Below are 16,265 nucleotides of genomic sequence, written 5' to 3' on the forward strand. Positions count from 1 at the left end.
GCAATTAGCCTAGCTTCATCAGACTTGCACATGAGTGAATGGAGCAGAGCAGCCTAGCTAGGCTAGCACTAGTTGATTGTGGTAGACGTCTGCTAACTTCAGACGGTTGCTAAAGCGAGGCATTAAACTGCCCATAGACTGCCTAGTCTAAGGGAGTTAGACGTCAAGTATAATAGCGTGTTCCATTAGACCACACGTCTAATTGAGTTAGACTGCAACGTATAACTACGCATCCCTTTAGACTTGTCTGAAGGAGTTAGACGCCCACGTCTAACTACGTGACCCATTAGACTACACGTCTAATGGAGTTAGACTGCAAAGTATAACTACGTATTTGTTACACTAAACGTCTAACTATGTATCTAGTAGAGTTGATACGTTAACTACGATATGTTAAAACTACAACATTTAACTATGTATTTGTTAAACTGAACGTCTAACTACGTATCTGTTAGACTGCAATGTCTATCTACGTATCTGTTAGAAAGAACGTCTAACTACGTATCTGTTAGACTGAACGTCTAACTACATATCTGTTAGACTGAACGTCTAACTATGTATCACTTCAAACTTGTCTGAAGGAGTTAGACGCCAACGTCTAACTACGTTATCCATCTAATTAGCCTGCTTAGACCACGTCTAAGTTAGCAAAGTCTGATGCACCTTCACAGAAGCAATTAGACAGCTTAGCTTCATTCATATTTAAAAATCATCAAAACGTAGTTGTTTAATATTTCTTATTTTCTATTAATTAACTATTTACTTATTTTTTCCCAGCACTTTCTTCTAAGTTCATTAACTTTTTACTTAGTTTTTTTTCCCAACAGGATCTAATCTAGAGGAAATTCTACAAAATGAGCATACATATATATGATCTAACTGTATGAAGTTGGAAAAATGGTCCGAAGACTTGAACATATTGTGTAAGTCAAAAAAAACTACACAAATATGGTTCAAGATCTAGAATATACTTACAAATATGTACAAATGTGAAGCCCTTAATCATTTTGTAGGTTTATTGGGTAGACCATTATACATGGATCCAATTACTGAAGGAGGAGAGCACATATCATTGTCTAGAATTAGCATTGAGGTGAATCTTTGAAGCACACGACCGAAAAGTATGACAGTAGTAGACAGAAAAGGAAATCATAGTGTCATGGAAATAACTTATGAGTGGAGGACATACAAATATTATTTCTGCAATACATTCCAACATGCAAGCCCAAAATATGATTTGTCTAAGGAAGAAGATTAAAAAATTCATAAAGGTCATAAAGTAAAGATGCAGGAAAAAGAAACAGAGGTTCCTATTTTCAAAGAAAAAAATGTGGTTAAGATAATCAAACATAAGTAAAGAAAATTTAGTACAAAAAAAGAAGTACGAAGAAGGAGGTGGAACCTTAACCTAATCATGTTGAACAGATAGTTGAGGATTCTTAATCAAATTAAGTTGAAGTGGTTGCTGATGAAAATAAAGAGGAAGATATTTAGGTAAATCAAGAGAAAGAAGATAATTCCAATGTTGATACAAAGGAATCCAAAGTTACCTAGGATTTTACGTTGATTCTGAAGGAAATAAAGACAATGATCTCGAAATTCAAATTGAGAACAACAAGGTGAAAAACCCTGAAATACTAAAGAATAATTCTTTCTATAAAATCAGAACGGGTTTATATGAAGAAAAAAATCAAACTGAGAATAGACAGTATTCATCAACCTCTTCAATTCATCCCCCTTTTATTGCAAGAAGAAGGGGAAGGGGAAGAGGAAGGACAAAGGAAAGAGGAAGACAATCTTTCGAAACATCAGGTTGATATGGAATTAAAATTTCTAATTGGGATAATTAGGATTTGATATAGTTTGAAATATTTGTTTGTAATCTTTATTTCTTGTATGTTTAATTTTTATTAATCAGGTTCTTTAAGGTTGTTTGATTGTTATCTTTTAATCATAGCTAAGATTTGTCTAACTTTGATTCTTGACCCTCCCACTTTTAGGATTTTAATGAAATGATTTTAACCATTTTCTCAAAAAAATAAAATCATATATAATGCCATTTGTATTCATTTTATATACAACTTCCCAAATATCTACATGAATAAAGAGAGTAAAGTAGAAAAAAGACAAATGAAATAAATATTAATGAACAAATATTACATGTATTTTACTTGGATTCAAACATAATAGTCATAGATAAATCAAGTAAAAAATAAGGTTTCTAGTTATTAATAGATTGTTTATAACGATAGATCTAGTTTCTGAATCATAGAAAAATATAAAAGAAACAAAGAGAATTAATATCTAATTTCAGCAATTCATCGTATCACTTGTGAAACAATCGAAAATTGATCTGAAAAAACATGACTATTCACTCTTTATCATTGTCTTCTGTGAGTGTGACGTTCGAAAAAATAAAAAAGACCACTCATATGTTATTTCTTGTCCCCGTGTTTCATCCGAAGGTGAATAAGGAACCTATCTACTATCAAGTCTGGAGTCACAAGTGAATGTGAGGCGTGTGGCTAGTGATGGAGGAGAGAGAGATTTATCCAGATTTGATCCACAAATTTCCTTTTTTCCTTCCACTTTTAGAGATATTCACCTATCTTCTCTTCTATTTTCCTTTTTTATCCACAAATTTGATCTAAAAAAAACTTTGCAGCACTGGATCGGGAAAATCAAATATTAGCCAAAAAGGAAAGCACGGATTATGCTGACTAAAGTCCTAGGCCCCATTTGAAAATGTGATCTCTTTTTTTTCAAAAAAAAAACAAGGAACAAAATAAATTAAAAAATAAATTTTTTATTTTAAGTTTGTTTGATTTATAATATTTTTATTTAATAAGTTCAAATTTTATGGGTATAAAAATAAGGTGTCTACTATACTGAACTGAAAATATAAATAATAATAATTATTATATAAAAAACATATTATCTTTTATAACACAGATACAAGACATAAAAATAATGACGGTGTCTTGACCATCATACAAATTATATCAAGAATGCAATTTATAAAAATAACATATCACAACTTAACACAACACTTAAATATAATCGTTTTTTTATTTAGTATATAATTTAAAAAAATATATTTTTATTATATATATATATATTTAAATTTATTTATTATAAAATTTTAAAATCTAATTTTAGTAATGTAACATATTAAGAATAATAATAAATGAATTATAATAAAAATGAAAATTATGAATATATTGAAATCATACTCACACCACACAATATATAAATAAATTTTATTATATTATAAAATTAAGTCAAATAATATTTTTGTCCATAATAAAAAAAACATAAATATGTGGAAATAAAAGTTGTGTGTGACTACTTAAAATAATGGAATAATGAATTGTTAATGAAAGTATTTTAATTTTGTTTTGTAATTAATTAATAAATTAAAAATAAATGTAATAGTAACAATAGTTTGATGATTTACGTAAAAAAATTATAATAATTTATTCAATTTATTCTTAATTATTGACATTAAATATAGTACTAAAATAATATTAATCTAATAAAAATATTGTTTTAATATATATTAGTGACTAATTAAAGAGGTAAATTAATGTTTGGGAAGTTATTTCTTAACATTTTCTTTTATTATCCTTGATAGTTATTTAATATAATACATTTTTTTAACATTTTAAACAAAAAATTTTAATTTATCTATCTAAAATCTTAAAATTTTTATTTTTGTTTTGGTTAAGATAATTTACATTTATTTAATATTAAATATTGAGTTGATAATTTAATTTCATCATAAGTAAAAAAGAATAATGAGACATTTAAATAAACATATTAAAAATAATAAAAATTATTTAGATAAGAAAGAAAGTCATAGCCATAAGAGGAAGAGATGTTGAAGATATGTTTAATAACCTCGATACCAGAAGAGAAAGAGATGATGTTTGCCCGATAATCGATTATATATGTGAAAGAACACTAGGTAAATTATATGATAATATTTTTCAAAATTAAATAAAAATTTAATATCGATTTTATACCAAAATTTACAATAACTTTGATTAATTATCCAAAATTTTAAATATTTTTATATGCATCATGCTAATATTTTATAATTAAGCATCTAATAAAACACAATATCACAAACAATCACATAGTAGGTTACTGACACATTTATTTATAATAATCCAGTCATGCTTATTTTAGATTAACACAACAACTTTTTAAACCTATTTTAAAAAAATGAATTATAAAAAAATGAAAATTATGAATATTTTAAATAAAATATATGTTATTATATATATTAATCTTATTATTATAATTATTTAAATTTGAATTATATAAATATATTTTATTATATTATATAATAAAGTCAAATAATATTTTTTTCCATATTAAGAAAATATAAATATGTGTGCTGTGTCTACTTAAAATAATGGATAATTGTTTTTATTTTTTAAATTAATAAATTAAAATTTAACAATGAATTGAAGAATTCATGACAATGAATAATGTATTGTTAAATGAAAATATTTTAATTTTACTTGGTAATTAATTAAAAAAATTAAAAATGACAATTAACCGTAATAGTAATGTGATGCTTTGAGTTTTAAAATATTAATAATTTATTCGATTTATTCTTAAAATAAATATAGTAATAAAATAATATTAATCTAATAAATATTTTTTTTAAATATTAATGATTGATTGAAGTTGTAACTAGTTGTTTAAGAAGTTATTTCTTAACATTTTTTTTATTATCCTTTGATAGTCATTTCTTATCATTATTTTTCTAACATTATAAACAAAAATTTCAAACTTATTTTTATAAAATCTTAAGAAAATTTATTTTGGTTTAGGTTATCATAATTTAAATTTATTCTAATTTTAAATATTAAAAGAATAATTTAATTTCATTATAAGTATGGAAAAATAATGAGACATATACATAAACATATTAAAAATAATAAAAATAATTTAGATAAGAAGGATAGTCATAAACATAAGAAGAGATGTTGGAAATATATTTAATAAACTCAACACCATAAGAGAAAGAGATGATGTAGACATGCTTAATAACATTGACGTCTTCGCCCATTAATTGATTATAAATGTGAAAGGATACTATGTAAATTATATATTAATTTTCAATAAAATTAAATAATAAAATAATATCGATTTTATACCTTATTTAAAAAAAATGTTATTCATAATCCGAAATTTTAAATATATTTATATGCATCATACTAATATTTTACAATTAAGCATCTAATAAAACACAATATCACCTATCTCATAGACTCATACTAGATTATTAACACATTTATTTAGAATAAGGCACGTCGTGCTTATTTTATATTAATACAACGACTTTTGAAACATATTTTTAAATAAATAAATTATAAAAAAATAAGAATTATGAATATTTTAAATAACATTTATGTTATTATATATATTAATCTTATTATAATAATTATTTAAATTTGAATTATATAAATAAATTTCATTATATTATAAAATAAAGTCAATTAATATTTTTGTCCATATTAACCAAACATAAATATGTGTCCAATAAAAGTCGGTTGCCTACTTAAAATAATGGATAATATTTTTTAAATTTTCAAATTTAATAAATTATAACTTAAAAACGAATTGGAGAATTCAAGAAAATGAATAATGTATTGTTAAATGACAAGTAAGAGTAATGTGATGAATAATGTTTTTATAAATGACATGTAAGTTTTAAAATATTAATTATTTATTCGATTTATTCTTAATTAAATACATTGAATATAGTAATAAAAAATATTAATCTAATAAATATTTTTTTAAATATTAGTGACAAGTTGTTTGGGAAGTTATTACTTTACATTTTTTTTATTATCCTGGATAGTCATTTCGTACCATTAATTTTCTAACATTATAAACAAATATTTTAAACAAAAATTTCTAACTTATTTTTCTAAAATTTTAAGAAAATTTATTTTGGTTTGAGTTATGATAAATTACCTTTATTCTAATTTTAAACATTAAAAAGATAATTTAATTTCATTAGAAGTAAGGAAGAATAATGAGACATATAAATAAACGTATTAAAAGTAATAAAATAATTTAGATATGAAAATTTTTCATAGACATAAGAGGAAGAGATTTTAACGATATATTTAATAACCTTGACACTAGAAGTGGAAGAGATGATGTGGACATGCTTAATAACATTGACGTCTTTGCCTAATAATCAATTATAAATGTTAAAGGACACTATGTAAATTATATATTAATTTTTAATAAAATTAAATAAAAAATAATATCGATTTTATACTATATTTTAAAATAACTGTTATTTATAATTCAAAATTTTAAATATTTTTATATGCAACCTAATAATATTTTGTAATTAATAATCTAATATGACACAATATCATCTACCATAGTAGGTTATACCATAGTATGTTATTGAGACATTTATAATAAGGCAAGTAATGCTTATTTTATATTAACACAATCACTTTTTACTCAAATTTTTAAATAAATGAATTATAAAAAATGAAAATTATGCATATTTTAAATAAAATTTATGTTATTAAATATATTAATCCTATTATAATCATTATTTAAATTTGAATTATATAAATATATTTCATTACATTATAAAATAAAGTCAAATAATATTTTTTTTCCAGAAAATATAAATATGTGTCCAATAAAATTTTTGCGTGCCTACTTAAAATGATAGATAATTTTTTTTTTTAAAATTTAATAAATAGTAACTTAATAATGAATTAGAGAATTCAGAACAATGAATAATGTATTGTTAAAAGAAAATATTTTAATTTTATTTGGTAATTAATTAACAAAATAAAGATGACAAGTAACATTAATGTGATGATTTAAGTTTAAAATATATTAATAATTTATTCGATTTATTCTTTATTAATGACATTAAATATAGTAATAAAATAATATTAATTTAATAAATATTTTTTTTATAAATATTAGTGACTGATTGAAGTTGTAACTAGTTGTTTAGGAAGTTATTTCTTTATATTTTTTATTATCTTGGATTGTCATTTTTTATCATAATTTTCTAACATTATAAACTAAAATTTTAAACTTATTTTTCTAAAATATTAAGAAAATTTATTTTGGTTTGGGTTATGAATATTTACATTTATTCTAATTTTAAACCTAAAAAGGATAATTTAATTTCATTATAAGTAAGGAAAAATAATGAGATATATACATAAACATATTACAAATAATAAAAATAATTTAGATAAGAAAAATAATAAGACATATACATATACATAAATATATACATAAACATAAGAGAAAGTGATGTTGGCAAAATTTTTAATAACCTCGACACCATAAGAGGAAGAGATGATGTAGACATGCTTAATAACTTTAATGTCTTCTCCCGATAATCGATTATATATGTGAAAATTATATGATAATTTTTTGAAAATAATTAAACAAAAAATAATAATAATTTTATACCCAAATTTATAATAACTATTATTTATAATCGAAAATTTTAAATATTTTTATATGCATTATAATATTATTTTATAATTAAGAATTTAATCAGACAAAATATCACCTACAATAACATAGTAGGTTATTGACATATTTATAATCAGACACGGCGTGCTTATTTTTTACCTATCGAACCACTTTCCAAGCAGGTTTTTATTAAAAATGTTAAGATTTACCTAAAATATTTTAAATGAAAATTCTTAACCTATTTTTTATCAATTTTTTTCTTCTAAATTTTAAAATATATAAAACACTATATTTTGCTTGAATAATAATGAAATTGTTGATTAAAAAGAATAAGTAGTTACAACAGATAATTTTATTTCTAAGTAAAACAATAAATAGTTACAACAATAATAGATCAAGTTAGGGTCAAAATAATTTTAATTCGAAGTAAAAGAATAAGTCAAATATTTGGTAATCTAGAATTAATTTTTATTTGTAATTTGGTTAGACATATTAAAATTAATATGTTAATTTCAATAGATAAACAAATTTAATTTAATTGATTTTACTTTTCATATTTTTTTATCTATTTAAACTACCTTTTAGTAAGCGTATTTTAAAAATATAACAATTCTATATTCAAATTATTTTTTTTGTTTAAATATAATAATTAAAATTGAATTAAAAATTTTTATAATTTTTTAAATATAGAAATTGAAATATAAATAATATTTAATTATGATAATACTGAAATTAAAATTCTAATTATAATGTAATCTATAATTCAAACACATCCTAACTAATTTTCAGAAGAAAAAAAATAGATACCTAAGTTCTAAATAAGTACTTAAGTAAGTTTTGAAATCGGCCACACATTACAAGTTTTGAATATTTATTCTAAATAATCAAAAAGGGAGAAATTAATAGAAAAATTAAGTAAATTAATTTTCAAACCGGCCACACATTACAAGTTTTGAATATTTATTCTAAATAATCAAAAAGGGAGAAATTGATAGAAAAATTAAGTAAGTTAATTTTCAAACCGGCCACACATTACAAGTTTTGAATATTTATTCTAAATAATCAAAAAGGGAGAAATTGATAGAAAAATTAAGTAACTTAATTTTTGGACCGGCTAGTCAAACTAAACAGTTGTTAACTTTCATGTGCAGGTACATATCAAATCGTATGACCCGGTTGGGGCATCATTATGAAACTCCTCAAAAGAAACCGGTTTCAAGTGTTCATGTCAAAGATTGGAGGAAGCGGTTTTCTCTTTCTCAAGCTACCGGTCAGCAAAGACAAATTCACATACCAGCCGGATCATATTACACAAAAGACAAAACCGGAAAATTCAAACTTCAAGAGTGACGTACCTTGACGAAAGAAACGTGTCTTGAAAGAATAAAAGAAGATCAGATCCAATCGGAAGCATGCGAGGAAAGCAATGATGCTTTATTGATCTGAAGTTGACAACCTGAGGTGCATGTCCAACACGTGTCCAAATCTGAAAACTGATTATATCATCTTCCCTCAGAGCTGCCTGCATGACTGCTAAGTGTTGAGGAAGGTGAAGCGTGCAAGCAACCTCTCTGCACCGGCGTGATAACGATCAACCAATCCAGAGAAGAGAGAAGAAAAGTGACCGTTGGCTCTTCTCATCTATAAAAGGAAGACGAAACGTCTTCATTTAATGCAAGTTACAGATTACGAAAAACAAATCATCAAAGCATTAAGTTAGAGAGATAAACTGTTATATTCCAAAACCGGTGTGTCTAAAACCAGAAGCTTTCTGTATTGTGTTAAGTTGTTGTATTACATCAAAGTGTGAGTTAGTGTAACCGGCGAGTAGCGAAGTTGGGCTCGACCGGCAGTGTTGTTATAACTTTAAAAGTTAGTGGAGATCCATCTCATAACCTAAGAAGAAGGGGTGACGTAGGAGAGTTTGCTCCGAACATCCATAAAAATCCCTGTCTCGTGTTCTTTCTTTCGTTTTACTTACTTACTAAACCTAACCTCAAACCAATCGTACTTCGTAAACCGGTCCATTTATACCCATAAAACCGACTCCTTGTAAAACATCATCTAAAGTCGCATAAGTTGCTTCAACCTGAAACAGACATTTCCGCCCTTGAACCCGGTTCAAGAGTCTGTGACAGTTTGTGCAGTGCTGAGAACGGTTTTCGTCTCTAACCGCACTATCACCAAAGTGTTGTGTGTGTTGTAAGCGGCCATCCTTCCTGAAACCGGAAACACCCCGGTCCTACAAGGGCGTCCCCGATCCTAACAAGTGGTATCAGAGCAAGGTTCTTAGCACTCAAGCAACCAAAGAAGATGGGAAGCATGACCCATGGCGACAATCCGCCAATGCTAAACAGCGAAGCGATTAGTAGTTGGAACAAACAGATGTACCTACATCTCATTACGTTAGATGATGAGATGAGCCGAGTCCTGAAAGAGGGACCGATCAAGATCAACAAGGAGGCAGACCAATGGACGAATGAAGATCGAAGACGGAGTAACCTGGACAACCATTGCATGAGGAACATTTACAAGGCTATAGATGATAACACCTTGAATAAAATATCAGACTGTGATAGTGCAAAGGAAGCCTGGGAAACGATCACTCAGATCCATGAGGGAAACGAAAGAACTAAGGAGAACAAAATTTTGGTGGCTACACAGAAATATGAAAACATCAGGATGAAACTGGGGGAAATCATGAAGGAATTCAGCAACCGGTTCACCAGTGTAGTCAATGAGCTTCAGACACTCGGAAAGAAGTATGACAACCGAGAAGTAATCATCAAAGCCCTAAGATCTCTGCCAAGCACGTGGGATATCAAGACCATGGTGATGAGGGAATCAAGCACCCTCGGGCAGATGAAGCTGCATGATGTGTTCGAAGATCTAAAAGCCTACGAGTTCGAGATCAAGTCTCGGATCGAAGACGAAGCATCCACATCAACCGCAACCAGAGCTTTGGTTACATCGATGGAACCGGCGGTCCAAGTATCAACCGTTACGGCTCTAGTCAAAAGCACAGATCAGATCACTGAAGATGTGATGGCAATGCTAGCTCAGAAATTCGGGAAATTCATGAATAAGAGCCAACCACCATCTAACAATGATTTTAATCATAATTATGTAGATAAATCAAATAAAAGATGTTATAACTTTGATGGTTTTGGACATTTCAGGTCAGAATGTAGAAAACCAAGGAGAGACGATAGAAAACCGGAAGGAAACTATCAGGGAAACAACTATCCGGGGAACAACTATCAAAGCAACCGGTACCAGGAAAACAACTACCAGGGAAACAACTATCGGAGAAATGACAATCAACGAAACGACTACCGGAGAAACGATGATCAACATACTGACGAAGGAAAGGAGATTCAGAAGGCACTCATTGCATCCGACGGTGGAAGCGAGTGGGCATACTCCGATAATGAAAAAGGTGAAGAGAAAGTAACCTGCTTCATGGCAAACGACGAAGAGGTATTTGATTTCTCTTCTGACGAGTTACCAAAGAAGATTTGATTTCTGCACTCAACGAAATGGTTGCTGAGTTTAGAAACATATCTGCGTACATACCGACTCCGGTAGAATCTAAAACCGAACAATCAAATAATGTATATAATAAAATCTGTAAAATCGAAATGTATGAACCGGATGAACTATTCTCCGATAATGAGAAGACAGTTCAACCGGTAACTGAAACCGATGAACGAGCAATATACGTCACGGCTGCGTGGGAGAGATCACGACAAGCGGTAAAACAAATGTGTAACTATAAAAGACACCCTAAGTGTAGGTATGGTATCGGTTATGAACCAAATAAACAAAACGAATCAAAACAACCTAACGGGATAAAACTCACGAAAGATAATCTTCCATTCATAAGATTTGTCAAGAGTTCACAAACCGAAAATAACTCAAAACCGGAAGAAACACTTAAATATGTAGGTCCTACCGAATCGGAAAAATGGCTTCATCCTGAGAGAAGGAAAGTCAACCGAAAATCGAATAAACCGAATAAAAATCGACATCAAGGAAACTCATCACAACATAAGGCATTCTTGAGCAGCAGCCAAGAAATTAAGCCAAATATCATAAAAACAGATACCGGGAAAGTGATCTGATTTATTGAAGTCTGGATCCCAAAGGGACTAATCAACCATGGACCCAACTGAATGTGGGTACCAAAAAGGTGTAAATAATTGTTTGTTGTAGGTAAAAAGGAGCAATCGGCTAAGGAACTCAGAATGGTACCTGGACAGCGGATGTTCAAGGCACTTGACCGGAAACAAAGAGCTACTAACCGACATCAAGTACGAAACCGGAGCAATCATCACATTCGGGGACGACTCAAAAGGACTTCAGGTTAAGCAGATTGAAGCCGGAACCTTCATAAGCCAACCAAAGTATACAGCCGAACTTCTGAAGAAATTTGGAATGGATACATGCGCCGAAGCGGCCACGCCAATGAGTCCTTCCGTAAAGCTGGACAAAGATGATGATGGTCAAGCCGTTGACATCACAGCCTATCGAGGAATGATCGGATCATTGCTATATCTTACAGCCAGTCGACCTGACATTTTGTTTGCGGTTGGAGTGTGCGGAAGGTTCCAAGCAAATCCAAAGCAATCTCATTATACGGCGGCCAAAAGAATTCTAAAATATCTGAAGGGAACTCATGAAGTGGGACTTTGGTACCCAAAAGACTCGAGCTTCAACCTCTTAAGCTACTCAAACGCCGATTACGCAGGATGTAAGATTGATAGAAAGAGCACAAAGGGAACCTGCCAGTTCCTAGGTGACCGATTAGTCACTTGGAGCAGCAAGAAACAAACATCTATTGCAACATCAACCGCAGAGGCAGAGTACATAGCGGCTGGAAGCTGCTGGGCACAACTTCTCTGGATCCAACAGCAACTAAGGGATTTCGGGATAGAAGCCAAGGAATCTCCAATCTTCTGTGACAACACCAGCGCTATAGCGATTACATACAATCCGGTGTTGCACTCAAGAACAAAGCATATCGATATTAGACACCATTTCATCCGGGAGCACGTTCAGGAGAAACACATCCGGGTGGAATATGTCTCGACCGAGCAACAAGTAGCGGATATATTCACGAAACCGCTACAGGAAGCTAAGTTTTCTCATTTTCGAAATATTTTGGGACTTACTAATCTTAATCAATTGATATCATGATTATGCATGCATGTAAGAAACCGGGATATGTGTTCAGGGAGAAGCTCACGCATCTCAAACTATATTCAAATAGGTCATTGATAAATCAAAATGCTAACCGGGAGGAAGTCTCCGGTTATGCCCAATTAATTCATAATTTCAAATCACATGTATATTTACTATACGGTTGAAATAACCGGGTTGAAGTGGATGAAATAAATCCAAAGATTGAACAAATGTTGCCGTCAATCAACGTTTCTTCACAATCGGAACAATACATCCTACTAAAACCGGTCATGGAAAACCGCTTAGTACAAATGCATTCTGGTCTGATGGAATGAACTTCTCCGGTTAACCTGAGATGACTGACTGAGTTTTCATGCATATTTTGAAAAATGAAGCCTGTAATAAATAAAAATAGTCTACCACAATTGAGATGACGACATGTGTCCATCATCAAGAGAGGGAGACTCACATCTTGTCAATAGATATTTGTCATCATTAATATCTTGGTAATAATTAGATTTTGCCTTGGAAATAAACATTAGTTACTTCTACAAGTTAAAGTCTATTAAATGACTGATGACATCATCAAGCATGCTTAAACTCATTAATCTAGCCGAACCCCTGGCTATATAAACCACCCTTAAACCTTCACAAAACTTCACAAGATTACTATTCACAAATATCAGTCTTGAGATTAACATTCTCTCTCAAGAACATGAACACCAACTCCCTAGCAAAGAAGATTCTATTGAAAGATTTTAATTCAATCTACCAATATGAAGATCACGAGGTTAAAGAAATGTTCTTAGCCGTCGAAAGAAGCGGGCTAAGAAGTTTCCTTGAAAACAGATTCATTCTCGACTACCTAGTAGTCGAAGAATTCTTCCAGACCGCAAAGGAAGTGCATCGAGACATAATCGTTGCACAAGTCTACGGTCAGAAATTTCTATTCAGCGAGACGGATTTCGCTGTATACTGCGGTTTACCCAATGAAGGGGTAACCGACTTAACTTACTCCCCGGTGACCATGGAAGAGATGTGTCGCCGGTTCTCAGGATCTGACATCCCGATTAAACCCTGGGGTGCTAAAAGCCAACTCTCACATAAGTATCAGCTTCTCTGTGAGATTTTGGGAAAGTCCATCTTGGGCAGAGAGAAAAGCTACTATTACACCTAAAGGCTTTTCGAGATGATGATTGCTGTAACGGTTGGGACACCGGTTAACTGGTCCTGGATCATCTTCAGCAACCTGAAGAAGATGATCCTCTCCAACAAAACCGGCTACGCACCTCAACTGAGTGGGGTTTTTGTGCAAGTCTGGACATCCACTCCGGACCGTTCGTAACCCTCCATCCAAGACATGTGCTCACCAAGGAAAGAGTACAAGAGATGGTTGACCGGTGGGAAGCAGTCAAGTCCAGGAGAAATCAAGCGGCTAAGTCATCTAACGTCTAGCCTGTCCTTTTCCTCTCCTATTTTATTTCCTTTCCAAAACCGGTAATTTTGATGTACTACCGGTTTTGCACCTCAATTAATGAAGCATATTTCCTTCCTCTTTTAATCCAAAATCTCAAAATCATAAATGGTCAAACATTTAATGTGCCGTATCAAAATAAAATCAGATCACTCTTGGAAACAGAAATATTCATTCTCAATAAGCATGCCTGACTTGATTCGACAAGACATGCCTTTATTCTCTTAAAAAATCACAAAGTCATTAATGACTAGACATAAACGGCTAGATTTTCAAATATCTTCATTAAATGCCTCCAACCGTTTCAATCTATAAAAGGGGAATCATTCCTCCATTTTCAAAACACGCTTCCAGCATTTCTTCTCTCTAAATCCTAAAAGTTCAGAAAATCCTTCCAAAAACCTTCTCACAATGTCTGCTGAACTCAGAAACACCCTCATCGTCGATTTCGAAGATGTGAAAGATTGCAGATATTATGAATGGGTCTTCCAACCGATCATAGATTCGGGACTCCAAGGTTTTCTCAAAGGTTCAGAAACTATCCTTGTGGAGGAGGTGTGTGAATTTTTCAACAACGGTCATATTCTAGATGATGGCAGCATCTGCACCATCATCGACGGCCAATTTCTTCGTTTTACAGAAGAAGAATTTGCCAACTTCTCTCACCTTCCAACCGAAGGTTTTTCAGACTTCCCCACGCCATTCTTGCCGGCTAAGGAAGACTTTTTCCAGATCCTCTCTTCTTCCAACGTTCCGATCAAGGACTTTGGGAAGAAAGAGAAACTAGCTCCTCACTACCAAGTCCTGCATGACTTGGTTCAAAGGTCTGTCATGGGCCGAATGCCAAACCAGAACTATAACCGGGAGGCGTTTGACATCATGATAGCCATAATCCGCAACTCCTCCATTAACTGGGCAACCTATCTTTTCAACAACCTGAAGACGCTGATAACCGCTTCAAGGGGAAGAACCAATTTCGCCCCTCAAATCACCCGGTTTCTGATGGTTCAGCGCCGCAACCTTGGACCTGGTGTTCCGGTTGGACCGTCCAACACCATCACCATATCCATGTTGGAAAGATGGATATCGAGGATTGAGGAACGGACACCTGAAAACACCGTGAACAAGTGGCACGAAAGAATGGTGGAGGAGAACTGGTTCAAAGACTAAGTTATCGGTTTTTCTTTCCGGTTTTGGTCATTTTGTTGTACGACCAAAACCGCTCAATGTTCACTCTTATCATTTAATGAAATGTTTAATTTTAAAAAAAATCTCCGGTTTTCATTCACATCTTTTCTTTCGGTTTCTTAAAAGTTAAAACAAAACCTTAATGTTAACCAAACCTTCCGGTTAACGTGTCTTCAATTAAAACCGCAACCTCAAGCAAAGATGAAAATTAAAAAAAAAAAAACTTACCGCCCACGGTTTTACTTCCCAAAATTTACCGCCCACTGAATCTCCGTTTTTACCGCCGAAAGTTACTGCAGTAACTTTTGGAGGGAAAATTGGCGCCAAAAACATCAAGCGATGATTCATCTTCTAACCGTTCGGAACCGTCATCTATATAAAGTCTAAACATCTCATTCGACACATGTGCTTTCTCTCTCTAAAATTTCCAGATCTTCAAAAGCTTTCTTCTCTTCGATCATCATCGCTCTTCATTTTCTCTCTTCTCAAACTATCATGGATCTAAGCAAAGCTCATTTCCAATGGATGCTGCAAGTTGATTTCGCGGATATTGATGAACACGCCGATGATAAAAACAAGGATGTTCTTCAATCTCTAAGAGATTCTGGGTTAGAGGAATTCCTATCTGGTCCGTTCACCATTTATCCGGCGGCCGTGACGGAGTTCTTGGCGACGGCGACGCTCACAAAAAGGAAGATCTCCGGCAACGTCAACGGGAAAAACATTTTGATCACCGAAGAGCTATTTGCTGAAGCCCTCGGTCTGCCCAACACAGGTCTGGATTTCAAAACTGACCTAACCGCTGCAGAATCAAACGCTGTCCGGTTGGTGATATCACTTTCAGATCAGGATCTGGTGATTCACTCCAGCCGGAAGAATAAGCTAAAACCGGAGTTCAAATGGTTGGTGAACATCATCGCTCGCTCAC

This window comes from Impatiens glandulifera, chromosome 7 (assembly GCF_907164915.1).
Source record: "Impatiens glandulifera chromosome 7, dImpGla2.1, whole genome shotgun sequence".
NCBI classification, from domain to species: domain Eukaryota; kingdom Viridiplantae; phylum Streptophyta; class Magnoliopsida; order Ericales; family Balsaminaceae; genus Impatiens; species Impatiens glandulifera.